We start from the raw sequence: 21144 nt of genomic DNA on the forward strand, positions 1-21144 counted from the left end.
AGGACTCTTAACGTTGTCTCTTTTCCCTGCTGTTCAATCCCACATAGTCATTTTATTTTATTTTGATGGTACTGGAGATTGAATTCAAGAATGCTTTACCACTGAGCTACATCCCCAGTCATTTTATTTTGAGATACAGTCTCACTAAGTTGCTGATGTTGGCCTCAAATTTGCAATCTGCCTGCATCACTCTCCCAAGTCACTGGGGTTACAGGCACGCAACACTGTGCCTGACTCTACCTTTCCATTTTAAATGATCCAGAGATAAATCTGAGGTAAAGGGAAATATCTATTTTGCAGAAACCTGTGAATTTTTAGGTAAGAACAAAAATGCAAATGAGATCTCTTTCTCTTCCCTCTCTCTCTCTCACACACACACAATCACATAATTTTTTTTGCATATTATTGATTCTTAATCTTGATTTTCATTGATTTAAAATTATATATTCTATCTTCTATCTTAAACCCATGAGTATTTTAATGGAGATAATAAAAATCAAAACACATAAAACAAACAAAATATCAAACTGACCAAATGTGTTCATGTGTTTGTGCTGGAATTTCAATTTTATTACAAGGACTGAAGAAATGGATTTCATCATTGTCTGTGTTCAGTTTATTTTTGCTGCCAGTGATTATCAAATGATCTATCATGAATTTCCTTCACCCTTAATTTTTTATTTTATTTTACAGGTCTGTTCTCTGATTAGTTGCTGTTTTGTAACCTTGCTATTGCTTGTCACTCTGACATAAAATATAAGCCATTATTTATTAAAAATCTATTTAAACAATTCCTTCCCCCTGAAATTCTGTGCTAGTTAGATTTTTATCACAGTGACCAAAATAACCAACAAGAACAACAGGAGGAGGAAGGTTTATTTGGGGTTACAGTTTCAGAGATTTAGTACATGGTTGGCCAAGTCCATTCCCCTGGGCTTCAAGTGAGGAGGAACCTCATGGCCAAAGGTAGTAGTAGAGGAGGGCCACTCCATTCATGGTAGCCAGGAAGCAGAGAGAGAGGAGGGACAAATGGGTCATAGGGAAGATGAATCCTCCAGGGCAGCCCCTGCCCCAGTGAGCTACCTCCAGCTATGCCTCACCTACCTACAGTTACCATCTAGTCAGTGCATTCAATAGGGATGGACTAATTAGGTTACAGTTCTTCTAATCTAATAATTTCACCTCTGAATAGTCCTTCAACACAATATAACTTGGGGAACATCTTATATCCAAATCATAACATCCCACTCCTGGCCCCCAAAAGCTTCTGTCCATTTCATAGTACAAATGCATTTAGTCCATCTCTAAGAGTCCCATAGTCTTACAGTTCCAGTATTGACAAAAATTCAAGTGCAAATTCTCCTCTGTGACTTAAGGCAAACTCTTGATTATGAGCCCCTATAAAAATCAAAGCAAGTTACATATATGCAATGGACATTGGCACAGAGTAAACACTCCCATTCCAAAAGAAAGGGGTAGGGGCTGAGAGAGAAGGGATAGGGCCAAAGCAAGACCTAAATCAAGAAAGAGAAACATTTTTTTTGTAGTTCCATCTCTTGTATCTCAGGTATATGGTGGCAAGATTTGATTTCCAAAAGGATTGGGCAGCCCGGCCCCTTTGGTCATGTTAGTTACAGTGTAAATGGTTTTCTTTTAGCCTGGCTCTCTCCACAGTCAGCAGCTTTTCTTGGTAAACAGTCTCCATTACTGGCATCTATTAATTACTAGGGTCTCCATTCCAGCTTCACCTTCATCTTCACAACTTAGGCACTACTCTGACTCCGACCCTGCTATACTTTGTCTGGGCTCCCAGGCCTTTTTTTGAAATCTTGGTGGAAATCTCCATGATCCCATAACTCCAAAATCCTGCATACCTGTAGAAATCAGCACCATGTGGATGATGCCAGGGTCTGCTGCCAGCTTGTGTATTAGCCAGGACCCCTGGGATCATGACTTTAGCAGCTTCTGGGTGCCTGGATAGTGAAGCATGGTCAAACAATTTCCTAGGTCCCCCTCTGCAAGTAGAGCTTCCCCATGATCTCTTCTCAAAAATAATTTTCCCTTCTGTACCCTGGAGCCTGCAATGGGTATGACATGGAAAATTCCTGAGATGTCCTCAAGTCATTATTCCTATTGTACTCAGCATCTCTTTAGTGGTTGTAATGTCCTGAATAACCACACCTTTCTTTGGCCCTAGTCTTCCATGTACTTTTCTGGTTAAACAATGAGTTTTTAAAGTCCTTTAGCTCTGCTTTATGTTCCAAATTTTTACAGTACACTTGGCTAAAAGCTGCCAGCAATACCCATACTACCATCTGAATGCTGTACTGCCTTGAAATTTCCTCCACCAGATTAATTAATCCATCACTTCAAAATTCAGCCTCATACAAAGTCTCAGGACATGAACAAAATGTAGATAAGTCCTCTGCCAGAATATAACACAAGTGGTTTCTAGTCCAATTCCCAATAACACCTTCCCTCTGAACCCTCATGAGACCGTTCCTATAGGCATTCAGGTCTTCTGAGTTCCCACCAGAACTGTCCATTAAGCTTCACTTACAATATTCTAAGACTTTCCCAGCTTGCATCTCCAAACTTTTCCAAACTCTTCCTACAAACCATTTCCAAAGACTTCTGAACCATGAGTTCAGGCAGTCACAGCAACAACTCTAGGTTGTTGTGTTAGTCAGTTCTGTGTTAGTCAGCTTTCTGTTACTGTGATCAAAACACCCAACAAGAACAATGGAGAGGAGAAAATGTTTATTTTGGCTCTGGATTCAGAGGTTTAGTTCATGGTTGGCTAAATTCATTGTTCTAGGCCTAAGGTAAGGCAAAACATCATGGCCAACATTTTTGCCATCATGGCCATGGCAAAAAATCATGATGCTTCATTCATGGCAGCCAGGAAGTAGAGAGAGGAAAGGGAGGAAGGAAGATGAACCCTTCTAGCACATGCTTCCAGTGATCCACCTCCTCCAGCCATGCCTCACCTGCCCGCAGTGATGATATAGTGAGTTCATTCAAACTAGGATGCCCTAATTGGATTATAGTTCTCACAGTCCTATTATTTCACCTCTGGATATTCCTGCATTAACACAGTAGTTTTGGAGAATACCTTATATTCAACCAACACTTCCTTAAATACACGCACGCACACATGCACACACACACACACACACACACACACACACACCCCAGAAGAACCTTAGATACCTATTTAGCATAGAGCAGCAGGGTTCCTAAATGAATAAATCATAGTTCTTTGTGATTCACTCTGACAAATATAAAACTATTTTAAAATATTACCTAGGTCAGAGAAATTTTCAACATGACAGGAAAAACAACCCCCCAGAACCTGAGAAACTGGAAGTAGATGCTCACGGGATGGGGAAACACAAACCATTTGAAGAACTGAGGACTTAACCAGCCTCCACACAATTCACCCTGAGAGGTGAAACAGGGTCTGTTTGTCTTGCAAATTGTTGACCATCTTATATCAATTCGTAGATACCCAGTGAGATACTAGTCACATTTTGTCTCCAGTTTAGAAATTGACCATACAAGCAACGAGAACCTTTGTAAGAAAGTGGGCATTCTGAGCTGACAAGTAATAGGTTCAAACTGCTTTTTCCAGAACAGCTTTCCTACTACAACAAATGAGATCCATTGCTATTGAGTGAGCTCAGGAAGATGGCCCACATGTGTCTGAAACCCTTGGCGTCATTCTGCTGACTTCTCTTTGCACCTGGACACATTCATGCTGTTTATCAAGTGGGGAAAACAGAATCCACCTCTGTTATTCCAGTCTCTAACACAGAGGTGGGGTCTGAAGTTTCCTTTCCCTGGTGGGCCTAAAGGTGACCCAAAATGCCATATGCCAGCTTTGATAGCTCTCTGGGAATATCTTAAAACATCCTTGGAAAACTTGGTGAGTGTTCTTTGCCTCTAAGTTTCCCTGATTATATAATTGTTCATCTTATGAACCATATTTAGAGTGTGCATGCTCCACAAAAAAAAAAGAAAATGCATTGAAGGCCTTCGCTGCAGAATTATGAGGAACTCATCAAAGGCTGCCAGTTTCACATTCTGTCATGCTGTCCTCCTTGGGATGAAAGTGTTATAGAGGAGGTGGCCATCTGGTCCCTGTGAGCATGACAGATGAAAACCGAGCACTACGCAAACAGATATGTTGTATTTCTAAGATACAAAGGGAAGAACTTGGTCTTTCTGCGGGTTGATTAGAATGTTAAGGCAGGAGCTTAAATTGAAGAGATGGCAAAAGCTCTGAATGTACGAGGGCTGATATCTCAAGACTTTTTTTTAATATTTATTTTTTAGTTGTAGTTGGACACAATACCCTTATTTTGTTTATTTATTGTATGTGATGCTGAGATCAAACCCAGGGTCTTGCATGTGTAAGGCAAGCGCTGTACCACTGAGCCATAACCCCAGCCCTCAAGACTTTTTTTTATTCATTAAATCCATAGATACTCCCTAAGTGTCCTCAGTCAGGGCACTACAACTGGGAATAAACAAGTGTCCTGTTCTCATAAGACTTAGAAAAGATTACTTCAGATCATATGCATCAAAGGTAATAGTTTTGCCTCTTCACTATGAAAGTCTTTCAAACATAATATGAAAAATGTAGGGATCATAAGGATGGTCTGCCTATTTTATTTTTAAATCTTAATAACATCCAGCTGATGGTTGGAACTTGTATATAAAAACGTTAATTAGAAAGAACAGCCAACTAATTAATTTCCTGGGATTTCTAGTGGGGTAGAAGTTTATGACTGTTAATTTAAAAAAGTATAATTTTAGTGAGACATTGTCATGGAGTACACACCTATTCGTATAATTGATTAATTATCCTTAAATTAAAACAGAAAATGTTTAGTTCTTTGGGGAAAGATAACTTTTGTTTTAAAAAAAAAAAGAAATAAAAGCTTTTTTTGTGGTGCTGAAGATTAAACTCAAGTCCTCGTGCATGTTAAGTTCATGACGTACCAGCCTCTTGTCTCAAAACAAACAAAACAACAACAATAAAAACATGGGGTTCAAATCAATGGAGAATAATGTGAATACATCTGCCTTTCAGTTCCGCTTCTTCTACTTTCTAGTCTGCTGATTGTCTAGATTTCTAACATGATTCCCGTCTCATTTTTTTACAGCAAAATTTTGTAATCATTGTGCCAATTACATATTCATACCCTACTTTCTGAGCTAACATCAGTTTCCTTTCATTTACTCCTTTTCTAGAACTGAATTTGTGCAGATGGCCTGGACTAAGTAGCTCAGGTGACTCAGAATTTGATGATCAGGGGATTATAGCATCTGATGTATGTATCAGCCAGAAAGATTTGTAAAGGGTCATAATTAGTGATCACTCGTTTGGTGGAAACTAAGAGAAGTTATTTAGAATTCAAAATAAGTTTGTCATTTACTAAAAACTTCCCTGCAGGATGGAAAGAAAGGAATGCTCAGTAACCATTAATTGGGCAAACATCACACCAAGATCCTTCAGGGGTCAAAATGGCAGTCTGTCTTGTTAGGTACAAGTATAATCTAGGACCCACTATGAGGACTGTCTTGTCACCAGCAGGGGAGAAAGGGCTTCATAAGGCAAAGGTAGAAGAGAAGGAAGCTGGCGAAATTCAGCAAGGGAATGTGAACTTGTAAAACTAGGTCTAGTACATTCCAAAAAGCCTATTTGAAAGTGGGTACTGATAATGCTTATCTGAAAAAGGTTACTTTTTTTTAAATAGCAAAACTGTCATCATATATTGTTGTTTTGAGATTTTAGTTTTAACTCTTGCATGTAGTATCTTGTTATTATGAAAGTGCTACAGTTTGGACTTGGAATGTTCCCCAAAGGCCCAATGTGTTAAGGGCTTGGTCACCAGCCTGTGGCACTATTATAAAGTGGTAGAACCTTTAGAAGAAAAGGTCCAATGGGGGAAAAATTTGGTAATTGAGAGTGTATCCCTGAAAAGGATATTGGGATCCTGGCCCTCTCCTGTCTCTCTCTTTGCTTTCCAGCAGCCATGGGGTAAACAAGCTCTTGTCATACCACCATATGCTCAAAGCAACAGAGCAGACATGAACTGAAACCTTAACAACTGAGCCAAAATAAACCTTTCCTCTTTTTAAGTTGATTATATCAGGTATTTTATTATAGTAATGGAAACATGACTAATACAAAGGGCTTAATTTCTTTATCATTAGGCTTTTGAGGGGAAAACCATTTAGTTGTGCTGGTATTTAGTCTAATCTGAATGTTGAGGTACTATGTGTCTCATGGCTTTCAAGCTCCTATGAACTTCATCTCCCTGTAGTACTTAAAAAAAAAATCTTGAGTTTTTATCTTTAGAGACAAAATCTACACCTGAGCTATATAGGAGACAAATAGCCAAAAAGCATACCCCACTTCAGCTGGTGGGGCAGTATGCATTGGTTGATTCAAGGACATAGGAGCGGTAGTAGGTATGCATGCCCTTCTCTGAAGATAGTACTCTAGGGTACTGCAAGGCATAATGGGAGAGGGACTTGGACCTTTGAACTCAGGCTTGTTAAACTGCATGATTGGGGAAACACCATGTCTGATCAGGGCAATCATACAATAGCAATATGAGGAAGCAGAATCTTGGGCCTAGCCTTATTCTGAGAGTTTAGTGTTCATAATTGGGGAAACACCAGCTTTCTCTTTAGTATGGTCCGGGGCCTGGTATTCAAGTATTATAAACATGGACATACAATGTAACAAGATGGTAGTAGTGGGTTTTCGACATTACCTTCTATGGTTGTGGAAATACCTGCTTTCTGCTGACACAGTTGGGAGTCTGGTGTCCAAGCTTGTTGTTGATAAGAATTAATTGCTTTCAGCACAGGTTGCATAGCTAGGTTTGCAGAAAGCCAATTCCCTCCCCCGGAAAACCAGTTGCAGGAATCAATTTGGACAATCCTTGTGTTATAAGTAGAAAATGTTTGGTCTACAACTTAGGGAAAAGTGACTTGAGGTGAATGGAATGAGAATTTTCCATTTGTTCAGTAACCCTTGCTCCATCCACAATTGACAGAAAACCCTTTTAATGTGACAAAGTTTTCATCAAGGGACTGTGGATAGAAGTAGCATTTGACATTTGTTGGCACAGGTCTTACAACGTGGGGCTTACTCTTTCCCTTTCCATCAGATTCTGGAACCACGTGATGGCCATGACTCAACTAGGATCAAACAAATGAAAACAAAGCTCTAGATGGAAAAACAAAATTAAAGGAACTTAGATCCATGGAGGGCCCTGCAGAATAATCCCTGCTAAGCTGGAACTATTACCTCACAGGGAAATAACCTTTGTTATTCTTCAGCCCACCGTATGTTTGGGTCTCTATTGAAGTTGTTTGAAATAAGAAAGGAAAAAAAAATTTTCCTCTATCCTCCTAGATTTTTGCCTGAAACCTTTAAATCAGATAGACAAGAGAGAGATAAATAGGAGGAAAAACAAACAGCTGCTTACTAATGGGTGCTTCAGGATTACAGGTGATGAGTTACTCAATGAGGTGGTTACAGTTTGGGTTTATGTGGCATCCTTTTTTGGTGAGACAAACATAATTTCAATTTAATTTATGTTTATACGTATTTATGGAGTATATAGGGTCTTAACACAGGACTAATAGAAAAGTACAAGACAAAGGGAAAGGATTGAGTTTTTAGAACAGGAAGTCATGTGAAGGTAAATATATGGGAGAACTAATGGAAGATGAGGGCTAGTTTGCAAGATTTGCTCTGCAGATTTCTGTGGTGCCATCTCTGAGCTGATAAGGGTCTGCTGTTGTTTCTGGTGACGAACTTCTTATTCTTCCTGGTAGAGAGAGGAGAGAAATAACTTTATGAAATTTATGTCTTGCTTTTAGGCAAATAGGGAAGGGCAGAGGGCTTATAAGAGAAGTATCTGCTTCTTTTTGATTTTGAATTTTCAGCACAAAATAGTCCTTATGCCAAAGTGACATATTTTGGGGTAGCATATTCTGCTACCCTTCTTTGAAAACAGTGAAACAGTGAGAATCCAAATAGCGCAGACTGGAAACTGGTGATATTTGTGTGTATCATGGAAAAATATTTGCTAAAATTTTTACTTGGAAGACAGACTATCTTCTTTTGGGGAAGGGGTTGGAAAGAACAGAATATGTATTTTTGGTTCTCTTTGAATATTTCAGCAAGAAAATTTAATAGAGTTAAGCTCAAGCAAGAAACAGTTTATAATGAGAGATGTAAGGGATCGTGATGAGTCTAGAGATTTGGATCTTCATAAATTTGGGAAGGCCAACTACTTCCAAACTCAAAGGCCTTCTCAAAGATTCATGTAGACTTTTTTCCCCTGAAAAAACAAAGGTATCCAGGTTTGTGGAAAAGACCAGTTTACCCAAACCTATTGTTTCTGATGGTCTCAAGAAAGCCTTCATTAAAATGAAGGAGAAAGGCCAGGGTTCAGCCCAGAGGCTAAGAAATAAGCAGGTTAGAGAAATACGACTGGAAAAGAATGTTGAGTATGGATATTGGCACATGTACTATATTATAAAAATATACCAGAAGCTTACTAAGATTCGAAGGATATATTGCCAAGGAAATGACAAGCTTAGTGAAGAGGAGAAATATATTTTTTCCTCAACCCTCATAAGTTTGTGGCTGAGACAGACTGCGTGAGGCAGTTTTCCAATACTGTAATAAATATCTGAGGTAAACTAACTTACAAAGAGAAAGGTTAGTTTGGTCATAGTTTTAGAGGCGTAGAGGCCATGATCCTAGAACCTCTTGCTTTGGGCCTTTGGCAAGGAACCATGTGGTACAGCAAATCTGTTCATCTCATGGAAAAGAAGTGAAAAAGAGAAAAAGGAATGGGCTGAGGATCCCATCATCCTCTTTGAGGGCACATCCTGAACGACCTGAAAACCTCCCAGTAGGCTATACCCGCTAAAGGTTCGACCATCTCCCAAAAGTGCCACACTGGGAACCAAGTCTTTGGGGGACAATTAAAATCCATGGTACATGCCTCATAACAAAAGATAGATTAACAATTGAAAAATAAGCAAGTGTATTAATGCAGGCAGTGTACATGGAAGGTAGGAAAAAAAATCACCCCTAAGTGGTAGCTTAGAAACCTGCTTAAATAGTATTTCATTAACGAAAAATACACTTGAGAAAGATAACAAATAAAGGAAAAGCTGTGGTAGGTTCAGAGATGGGAGAACTGTGGGAAGGTAAATTTATGAAGGAACACCACCTCTAGATTCTTCTGGATTCACTACCTCTGGGCTAATAATCAAGTATTATAAAGAATTTACATCTAGTCTTTAGGTGGGGAAAGTGTGTGTGGGTGGGGAGGGTGCGAATAGAAAGACCTTTTGTATTTGTGGATATCTTGCTCTTAGGTGGAGAGGAAGCAGAGTTCCCCATTTTAATTGTTTTCAGATCAGCAATTTTTATATTTTTTGGGGAAAGTAGTTTGGTAGCTTATTATTTCTCAGCCCCAAACCATTTTCAAAGTAGGTCATAGTCTCTAACACCCATTTTAGAGTTGTCCCTAGTATTAATGGACAACCAGGCATCTTCTACGGTGCAAATCTGGGTGAACAGAAAAAAATATTATTTTAACATAGCAAATTGGGCTGACAAGACAACTTACTTTAATGACAGAACTAAGTTCTGGGATTTTCTGCCCAGCAGGATTTGATAATTTCTGTGCACTAGTGACTTCTGCTTGTTTCCTACTTTTAGCTTTACCAAGTGGGAGTTTCATTGTGTGTTTTTGTTTTGTTTTGTTCTTGCACTATAATTCTACATTGGGTGAGGGTATGGGGTAGAGCAGAGTACCTGAGTAGATTTTTAAAATCTCTTAATTTACCTAAGCATGGAAGCATATGCCTATAATTTCAGCCACTGAGGAGGCTGAGTCAGGAAGATTGAAAGTTTGAAGCCAACATCAGCAATTAATCAAGAGCTAGCCTAAAAAAAAAAATAAAAAGAAAAGAAAATGGGGATTTAGGGGTGTAGCTCGGTGGTAGCACTCCTAAGTTTGAGCCCCAGTACCACACAAAATAAATTCTCTTAATTTATAGGTACTTGAACTCAAAAGGTCCTCAAAGAATTCTATCTGTAATTTCTGGACTTTGATTCAGTAACTGGTGGGACTTTCAGTTTCTCCTTTGAGGAAAGGTTGTGTTTTACTTGAGGAAGGTAAGATGCATATGGATGTGGAGATATCCAGAGAGGTGAGCTCTGGCAGAGACCGCCAGGTCTCTATCAATGTTATCCATTTCATCACGGAAACACAGGTATGGTGTGTCTTGTGGCTGACCTGTTAAACCATGTTCTCAGCCTTCCTTACCATTAACAATGACCATGTAACTGTTCTACTCAGAGGAACATGAACCATTTTGGGTCAGTACCTCCTCTATCTTCTGATTCCCTTTCTTATTTTCTGGACACTAGTCCGAAGCTTAATTCAGCTTTGACTGTGCAGACAGCAGCAGTGGCCTAAGGGATTAGGGAGCAAAAAATACAAAGAAAACCAAGAACATGAGAGACTCTCCCCAAACTGGACTGATCCCATTTGGGCCATTATTCAAGAATATAAGAAATTAATTTGTTTTTTTTTTTAAGTAAATGTATGATTTGATTCTTTGCTATAACAGCTTAGCCCCCATCCTAAAAAATGTAGTCCATATGTCATTCATACAAGGAACATGTGTGAAAAAAATATGAGAGTAATAGTGACTGTAGAATAAAAGTTTAGGATGGCATATAGCTTGAAACAGAATGTATGGGTATGTGTGTGTGTGTGTGTGTGTGTGTGTTTGTGTAAGCACATACATACATTAGTTTTTGATTATTTATTCTTCTAATATCCTTTACCAGAACTTTCATGGGGTACTTATTATTGTATTTACTTAACCCACAGTCTCCTTAATAAATGATAATCTCCTTCCCAAATCCAACACTTCAGTGCTCATATTCTGTGTCTCATTATAGTGTCTGATCCTCCTGTCTACATTTCCTTTATGAAGAATTTCATCTTTAATTATGTTATTTTGCTTTTTAACTACACAACAGTCCCTATCTTGCCTTTATGGCTATCCTTTGAATGAGAATCTTTCTCAGGGTCTGTTGTTGAATTTTTCTTATTACACAATTTCTCTGGTCATTCATGTTCATCTCCCCCTTCCTCAGATATCAGGTATATGAGGATGGTTCCCAAACCTATTTCTCTGTCTCGTTTATCTCATGCATTTCAAACTGCTTAGCATATATTTCCATGTAAGTGTTCATCTCGTAGATCAAACATAGATATTTATACATTTGACAGATTTTAAAGGCATCTGTTAAATAGTAGACACTGTGCTAGACATTGTAATGACAAGTAAAATGGGTAAGATCCCTGCCCCCTGAAGCTTTTATTCTATGGATTAGGATTAACTAAAGGTCCTATGGGAAGGGAACAGAAAGTCCAAGGCTCTAAAGGTCAGGATCTTTCTAGCAGAAGGGGGGAAGTAATGTAACATGTAAGAAGCAGGCCCAGGATAGACGTGCAGGACTTGTAAGCCATTTTAAAATGAAAAGCCATTAGAAATATTTTAAGCAGGCTTGGTCATCTTTACCTTGAAAAGATTACTGTGGCTCTGAAAAATGGATCAGATGTTTGGAGCGCAATGACAGATAGATAATGGCTATTTTGGTGATTTTGTGGGTAGAACTGACAGGATTTGGTGAGAAATTGAATATGGAGAGGAGGGTGGGAAGTGTCATGAATCATTGCAAGGTTTCTGGACTTGGACAATTAGAAGGATGGTGGTACCATTCACTGAGATGGGGACTATTGGAGGAGGACCAGGAATAAGAGCAAAGATAGTGTTAAATAGTCAGTTGGACATATGGATTGATACTTTATTGTATCTGGGCTGGAGATGTAATTTGTAGTTTTATATAATGATGAAAACAAGGACACAGATGGCATTTCTTAGGGAAAAAAAAGTGTATAGTGAAAAGAAGCAAGGTCAAGAGACAAACTCCAAAAACTAATGGCTAAGTATTGGAGATGGAGCCAGAAAATATGGCCAAGAAGGAGTGGCCAAAGTAGTAGGAGAAAAACCAGGAGTGGAAGACAATGTTTTCAGAAAGAGGAAATACTCAACACTCTACATGCAGCTGAAGATATTAAGGAAGAAGTCCAAAAGAGTCAAAGGATTTATTGAAGTAGAGGCCTTGTGACCTTAATAGTATAGATGAATTGATGGGGTGGAAGCCAGACAAGAGATACCTGAAAAGTGAGTGAGAAAGAACAAAAGGAGACAGCCAGAATATGTAGCTCTGTGAAGGAAGAAGAGACAGGGAAGAAGCAAGAAGGAGATGTGGGCTCCATGGCGGTTTGTCTATTAATTTTAAAGGGAGCTCCTAGGCCATGTTTAAATGTGGATGGGAAAGATCCAGTTAGGAGGAAAATGGAGAATTCATAAGTTTTCTGAGATGGCTGTGCTTTGAACCCCCAACTCTCTACTCTTCCATAGTCCTCCCAGATTACCACGTAATGGAGATTTCTGTTTCAATTCAACCAATAAAAATCTTGGCTATAGGTGTAGCCAAGATTTTAATTGGATTCTTTCACTTTTTACCCAAATAGAAATTAAAGCTATTTACTGAGAATGAAAAAAAAAATTCTGTAAATGTGTGTGTGTGTGTGTGTGTGTGTGTGTGAGAGAGAGAGAGAGGGGGGGGGGGCGGGAGAATTCAGGCATGTTTGGAAAGGGGTGTTAGTAGTAAGGTTCAAGAGACTAGGGAAGTATTCTAGATATGTCACTGCATAATGACCACCTCGGGATTTAGCAGTAGAAAACGCAGAAAGTCAAGGGTTCCATGTTTTCTCTGGTATGTGGAAGCCAGAGAGGAAAAGGGAAAAGAAAGGTGTGTGTGGGCGAGAACAGAGGCAAGGAACCACAGGGAAAAAGGAGGAGAGGGAAAGGGAAAAAAGGATTTAGTGGTAGAATCATTTTATTGTGCTCACAACTCCATCAACCAGGAATTTAGACTGAACACAGTAAGGAAAGCTTGTCTCTAGGATGTCTCAGACTTCAACTAAAAAAGATATGAAGGCTGGGAGTAACTTGATGGTTGTGGTCTTCATTTTATATGCCTGACAGTTGCTGAGACCTCACCTGGATCTGTAAACCCATGTGGTCTCGTTTCATATGCCTGGTCTTCCTCACAACATGGCGGCAGAGCTGGAGACCAGTGGAAGGTGTGGTGTCTAAGACCTGGCTGCCACTGGCACAGCACCACTCCCCTTGTATTGTACTGATGAAAGTGTTCAGACGTAAGGGCGGAAACGTAGGCCTGTGGAGTCAGCTTTCCATTGCTATGACCAAAACACTTGACAGAAATCACCTGGAGGAGGAAGAGTTTATTTGGGGCTCCTTGTTTCGGAGGCCCTAGTCCATCATTGCTGACTCCATTGCTCTGGGCCTGAGGTGAGGTAGAACATGAATGGTGGAAGGATCTGGTGGAGTTTCCTCAATTCATGCTCAATTCGTGGCAGCCTGGAAAGAAGGGAGAGAGATCAAGGCCCCAGGGACAAAATGTGAACCCCAAAGACACATCTCCAGTCACCTACTTCTTCCAGCCACACCCTTCTTGTTTATAGCCACCACCAAATATAGTAGTCTTTTCAAATTATGAATCCATCAAATGGTTTAATCCACTGATGAGGTTATAGCTCTCATAATTTAATCATTTCACCTCTGAATATTCCTGCATTGTCTCATATATGATCTTTTGGGGAACATAGTAGCTCCAAACCCTACCAGGCCCTACCTCTGATGGGGAAAAAAGTGAAAAAATTGGGGAGCATTTTAAACATGGAAATGGGAAGTTTTGAAACAGGTGGTTTTGGAGAGTCGATGATTGTGTACAAAGTAGAAATGCAGAGTGATTCAGAATAGCTTTATTTTTCATAGCTTTTTCATACTTAGTTCCCAAATTTATATCGGCATCCCTTACACTTATTTGGTATCCCTTAAACTTCCTGTGACCTTCCATGTCTGCCTTGTTGATATCCTTTCTATGGTGGTGGGTATCAGAAAGTCAGACTTAACTGCTTACTGCAGAAATCACAGTGAATGCGTACGGCTGTCATATTTACTTTTCTTCTCTTAATTCCATCCCTCTTTTTAAATCCTTATTAATGTCTATTTTTTATAGGGCACTGCCAATTTGTTTTATGAGACAGAAGCATGAACCAATACATAGCATATCATTTCCCTTCTTTCTAGAATTGTCTTATCTCTATCCAAGCTTGTTTTAAAGCTTCAAATCTCATCTAAACACCATCACCTCTATGAAGCTTCAACTGATTTCTTTATTTCTTCCTTTTTTTTTTTTTTTTGCTGCTCTAAAAACACTTGTGTTCTTAAGTACTTGGATTTTTTTCCTCAAATTTGTCTGTGTGGTATAATCAGCTGCAAATCATTTATGCAATGTAGATTTCAGGGGCATATCCCAAACCTGCTCAATCATATCTCATGGGTATACAGTGATCAACAATCATCTAATTGTTAACTGGCTGATAGACATTTGTGTATGCATCTTTAAGATCATTAGGTGCTTAAGTCCTGTGTGTGGTTTGGGTGCCCCTCCAAAACTCATGTTGAAATTTAATTGCCACTTTAACAATATTAAGAGGTGAGACCTTGAAGAAGCGATTGAGCCGTGAGAGCTGTGTCATCTGAGTGGAGACCAGTATTGTGAGTTACTTACTGTAGGAGTGGATTCCTGATAAAGGGTGTTTGATCCTGTTTTCTTTCTCTGTCTCAATGTGCACTCTTTTGCCCTTCTTCCATGTTTTAACCCAGTACAAAAACTCTTGCCAGATGATGGTGCTTGGGCTTTTGAGCCTCCAGAACCGTGAACCAAATAGATTTCTGTTCATTGTAAACCACCCAGCCTGTGGTATTCTGTCACAGCAACAGAAATCAGACTAAGACAAGTCCTCAAGATCAGAGATCTTCTTTTATTTCATCTTCCACAGTACTTAGCAGAGAGCCTAGCATATAGTAGATGTTCAGTACATTTTGTGGAGCTTGTCTCTGTCTTTTCTTAGAATTATTGACATCTAGAGACTTACTTAAATTCTTTCTTTTTCTTTCTCTCAGATTTCTATCAGGTGTCACCTGATTCTGATCTCTCCTTTTTTTCTTACTTAACCACTTGGGGGCCTGACCATCACAAGTTATAACACGGACAAATGATGTGTGTAGATGGGGTGTACATTCAGATTAATAAAACTGTGAAGTAAGTTGGCATTTTGCTGATGTTTCAGTGAACTGTTATAAAATCAGGGAATCAAAAGGGTTTTTCACATTTTTAAAATGTTGAAGGCAGCATTTCTTATAATCTTTAAGGGGAAAGTGGAATAAGTAGAACTCCCAGTGATTATGTTGGTATGTGTGGGTTTGTCTTCTTTTACAGAAGGGTGAGAAAGAGCACAGAAAGGTTTAGCAACTCAGGAGGTCAGACTAAGCATCCAGTCCCTGGGATTTTGCTCAATTTGCTTGTGGAGGCAGCTTAAAACAGTCTATAGGAATAAGGGGTGGAGCAGAGACAGTCTGAAATGGTTTTTTTTTTTTTTGTTGTTGTTGTTTGTTTGTTTCAATTCTGGCTAATCAGTAAACAATTGGATGAAGATCACAATGCCGTGTTTAAAAAACAGTTGATTTCGTATGGAAATAGTTGATGCTGCTGCTAACGAAACATGAGTGTTGCAGCGGGAAGATCTTTCTGGGAAGCAGTGATTTTGTCCTTGCACACCTGCCTAATATGGCTGATAGTCGTCGCCACAGACCCTTCCTCCCTCTGCCCCCCACCTTAAGGCTTTGTTTGCAGCTCCTTTAAATGCCAGGCATTTGTGTTAAAAATAGCTGTTCCATTTTCTTGTGACTCCACCCAGGTTAGTCAGCCTGCTTCCCTGGCTTCCCAGGAGGCCATATTCACATTAAGGTTTTGTTAGCAAGTCTTTGTATTATTTCTTCTCCCCTCCAACTGCAGATGACCCACATTGCACTTCCTCTCCAGGGCTGCAGTGTAGTTAGTATGCAGGGTTCCTAAATAGCACTGAGTAGAATGGATGCCAACAGCTGCATTCAGCTCCAGTGGCAGGGGCTCTTTGAAGGAGTGGGCGCCAGAGTAAACATTTCAACTGGAAAAATGTCACTGCTGCAGGAAGTAGCCTCTTTTAATCTTTTAAAAAGATTCAAAGACCTTGCTTGAGAGATCAATGTGCAATGCCAGGTGAAAGGGAAGCTGAAACAATGAGAGGTTACTAGACAAAGGAACAGGAAGAAGCCTGGAGGAATTTGTAGTCCTGATCCTGAGAAGCACATTTAATTTCCTATGTCATTATCACAGATATCAAGATGCATCTTTTAATTATTAGGTACATTTAATATGGTGGTTATGATTCTTCTCTCCCCTGCTTCCCTTCCAGCCCCCACTGCCATTATTAAGGTGAAGGTAATGGTTTACTCCTGAGCCATTGTGAGCTAAAAAGGAGAATTTCTGAGCACACAGACTTTCTTTTTTTTTTTAACAGCTTTATTAAGGTACAATTAAAATACTCAATCCTGCACATATTTAATGTTTGCAATTTGATGAGTTTGGACATATGAATATACTCGACACCATTACTCTAATCAAAGGAAATAAAACATCACCTCAAATTTTCCTTCTGTAGCTTTGCTTGTGTGTCTGTTTTAAGAATGTTTTACATGAATTCTTCCCTCTTATATATATATATGTGTGTGTATATGTGTATATATATATATTTTTTTTTAATTTCATTTTTATATTTTTTGGGTACCTGGGATTCAACTCAGGGGCACTCAACCACTGAGCCACATCTCCAGCCCTATTTTGTATTTTATTTAGAGACAGGGTCTCACTGAGTTGCTTAGTGTCCCACTTTTGCTGAGGTTAATTTTGCACTCAAGATCCTCCTGTCTCAGCCTCCTGTGCTGCTGGGATTATAGGCATGTGCCATGGATTAAGTGCACAAGGTTAAATTGTTAAACCAAGGGAAAACTGATTAAACCCTCTAGCTTCACTTGGTTTTAGCTACTTGCTTTTACCATCAGTTTTAGTGGTCCTATAGCTAAACAGTGTCCTCATATCAGCTTTGCTTTGCTATAGTTAACACCCCTGCCATATGAATCATCATGGGAATGGCTGCCTAACTTGGTTTTCAGGAACTCAAAGACTGCTTTCAACTTGAGATCCTCCTGCCTCAGCCTCCCAAGCTGCTGGGATTACAGGTGTCTGCTGCTTTTGTCTATCTCAAATTGGTTAAAACCTGATGGTTTTAAGTATCTGGTTTGCAAATAGCCATTGGGTTCACTTAAAATATATATATATATATATATATATATATATATATATACACACATATACTTTTTTAGATGTTGATGGACCTTTATTTTATTCATTCATTTATATGTGGTGCTGAGAATTGAACCCAGGGCCTCACACATGCTAAGCAAGTGCTCTACCACTGAGCCACAACCCCAGCCTATCACTTTTGACATCAGGGCTAAAATTCCATCTTGAGAACATGCTAATACAACCATTTTCTGAACATACATCCTGTGAAGACCATGTTTGATTATGCATGTGCCAACTACAGACTACTGCACATTTTCCCACTCCTTTCTCCCACTCCTTAGTGAGCATTTGTTCTGATAAATACCCTAACCCCCATCCTTGAGCAGGTGGATTTGAGGTTGACTTTCCTATCTCTGCAGGATTTGTCACCTCCTGAGTAAACTGTCTTTTGCTAAACTTGGGGCTTCAGTGATTGGCATACTGTACAGAGGGCAAAACGGTCCTGGTGTGGTAACACAGGCACTACTCTAGAACTCACTGGAATTTTTTATGTGTTTATTTATTTAAATGAATTAATTTATTTTTAATTAGGTATATGTGACAGCAGAATGCATTTTGATTCATTGTGCACAATTGCAGCACAACTTTTCATTGCTCTGGTTGTACACCATGTAGCGTTGTGCCATATGTGCAGTCATACGTGCACCTAGGGTAATGATGTCCATCTCCTTCACTCACTGGAATTCATACCCACTGAACAACTCCATGCCCTCTCCCAACCCTGGCAACCACTGATCTATATTCTGCATCTATAAGTTTCAGATACCTCACATAAGTGGAATCTTATAATATTCAGAAAATCATTTCTAAGAAAAAATCTAATATTTACTTGACTTTCAAAGACTGAAGCAAAAATTCGAACTGTTCATTGAAAAATAGAATAAATTCAAGGGGAGAAATGGGGAAATACTCCTTCAGTATGACCAAACCAGCCCCTCCCATAGATACAATCTTACTCGAAGCCACATCATAATCAGAAGATTGGGTGGTGGGTCTCCAGGTAGCTTCATGAATCCATTTTTGCAAAATAAATAGGCTTAACAACAGACCTGTTGGTCATTTTTGCTTCATTGGTCCTTGTGATTTTCCTTTTTGTGTTTTTCCTTTCCAGGCACCTCTGCTGTCCCTCCTTCCCTTTTCTTCCTTTTTAGTATGGGGGATTGAACCCAGGGATGCTATAACCACTGAATTACATCCCCAGTTCTTCCTATATTTTATTTTATTTTTTAAAAAAATTTATATGTATACATACATTTAAGTCATTGATAGATCTTTATTTATTTATTTATATGTGGTTCTGAGAATCGAACCCAGTGCCTCACACATGCCAGGCAAGTGCACTACCCCTGAGCCACAACTCCAGCCCCCCATATTTTACTTTGAGACAGGGTCTCAAAGTCACCCAGGCTGGCCTTGAACTTGGTGATGCTCCTGCCTCAGCCTCAGAGTTGCTGGGATTACAGGTTTGCACAAGTGAGGCTGGTTTCTGCTATCCCTTTCTGATGAATTTATTTTCTCCTCACTGTATTTACTGTTGAGAGCCATAGCCGAGTTGGGATGGCGCATGGCATTTTGCCAGAAGGAGTGGTTGAGAGGTGACTCCAGCAAGCCTTTAAGAGGATGATAATTAAGTTATAATTGCTGTGACTGGATGATGCTGGATTGAAACAGGCTATGTATTGAGTTGTAGATGGACCCTGCTGTCCGGCAGTAGGGCGGCTTCGGCAATAGGGTGGCTCCAGGATTAGGGCGGCTCCTGCTGCCTTGGGAGCCCGCTACTTTTGAGTTCCCCTTGAGTTCTCGTGGAGCCTGGTGGAGAGCTGGGAGAGTTCCCAGGGAGTGCACGTGGAGTGCCGGTGGAGTTCAGGCAATAAAGGAGTTCCTATTTGAACCTACAAGTGCCTCGGCAGCTCGGATATTTTGTGCCCAGCCAGACTGTGGCAATTTACTTTTTTCCTTTTTTTGAGAATCCATGTACACAGTATTTTTAAAAAAATTTTAAATTGAATTTTAAAATCTCTGGACACAATTATTCTAACTGTAGGTGCTAATCCTTTTAAAGCACTCTCTCTTAAAAAGAAATGTGAAGTTGTAACACATATACACTCATACACATATGTATACGTATACAGGAATGTTTTTACTCTAGCTACATTTAAGAATTACGGGTTTGAGAGATACTCTAATTCTTTATGGTTTCCATTAGATTAAACATGTTATATTTTTTCCATTATATTAGACAATTGATTTTCAACCTTGGATGTACATTCAAGTGACCTGTCTAACCTTCCCCATTTTCTTTCCCTAATGGAAAAATTATTTTTAAAAAATTTTATTGGTTCTTTCTAGTTACATGACAGTAGAATCCAGTTTGATATAATTAGATAAGCATGGAATATATCTTATTCTAATTATCTATATTAATATATCTTATTTGAACCCCTCCTCCCCTTTCTTCACACCCTGCTCCCTTACATTTGTTGGTATTTCTGCCATTTACCCATAGTTATTTTTATTTTTGTAAAATTAATTTCTTGTGGATGTACACTATGGTGAGATTCATATATGTACATATATGTGTATTCATATATGTACATAGGAAACATGTCAGATTCATTGCACTGTATTTCCTTTTCCTATCCTCCCAACCCCTTCCCTTCATTCCCCTTTGTCTAATCCACTGAACTTCTATTCTTCCCCTTCTCCCTCCTTTTTGTGGGTTAGCTTCCATATATAAGAGAAAACATTTGACATTTTTTGGGGGGGATTGGCTTATTTCACTTAGCATAATAATCTCCAGTTCCATTCACCTACTTGCAAATGCCATAATTTTATTCTTCTTTATGGCTGAGTAATATTGCATTGTGTATATATACCACATTTTCTTTACTCATTCATCTATTGAAGGGCACTTAGGTTGGTTCCTTAGCTTATTTATCATGAATTGAGCTGCTATAAACATTGATGTGGCTGGGCCATTGTAGTATGCTGATTTTAAGTCCTTTGGGTATATTCTGAGGAGAGGGATAACTGTTAAATGGTGGTTCGATTCCAAATTTTCTAAGGAATCTCCATACTGCTTTCCATAGTGGTTGCTCCAAACTGTGGTCCCACCAGAAATGTGTGAGTGAACGCATTTCCTCACATCCACATCATTTATTATTACTTATATTCTTGATAATTGCCATTCTGACTGGAGTGAGATGAAATATCAGTGTGGTTTTAATTTGCATCTCTAACTGCTAGAGATGTTGAACATTTTTTTCATATATTGTTGACCATTTGTATTTCTTCTTCTGTGAAGTGCCTGTTCAGTTCCTTTGCCCATTTATTTATCTATTTATTTATTTACTGCCATTATTTTTTTTTTTTGAGTTCTTTGTATATCCTGGAGATCAATGCTCTATCTGAGGTGCAGGTGGCAAGGATTTTCTTCCATTTTGTAGGCTCTCTCTTCACCATTCCCATTTCTTGATTCTTGATTTTACTTCTTGCACTTTAGGAATCTTATTGAGGAAGTCAATTCTTAAGCCTATGTGATGAAGAGTTGGGCCTACATTTTCTTCTAGCAGGCACAGGGTCTCTGGTCTCATGTCTAGGTCCTTGATTGAATTTGAGTTGAGTTTTATGCAGGGTGAGAGATAGAGGCTAAATTTTGTTTTATTACACGT

This window comes from Urocitellus parryii, chromosome 10, assembly GCF_045843805.1.
Source record: "Urocitellus parryii isolate mUroPar1 chromosome 10, mUroPar1.hap1, whole genome shotgun sequence".
Lineage (NCBI taxonomy): Eukaryota > Metazoa > Chordata > Mammalia > Rodentia > Sciuridae > Urocitellus > Urocitellus parryii.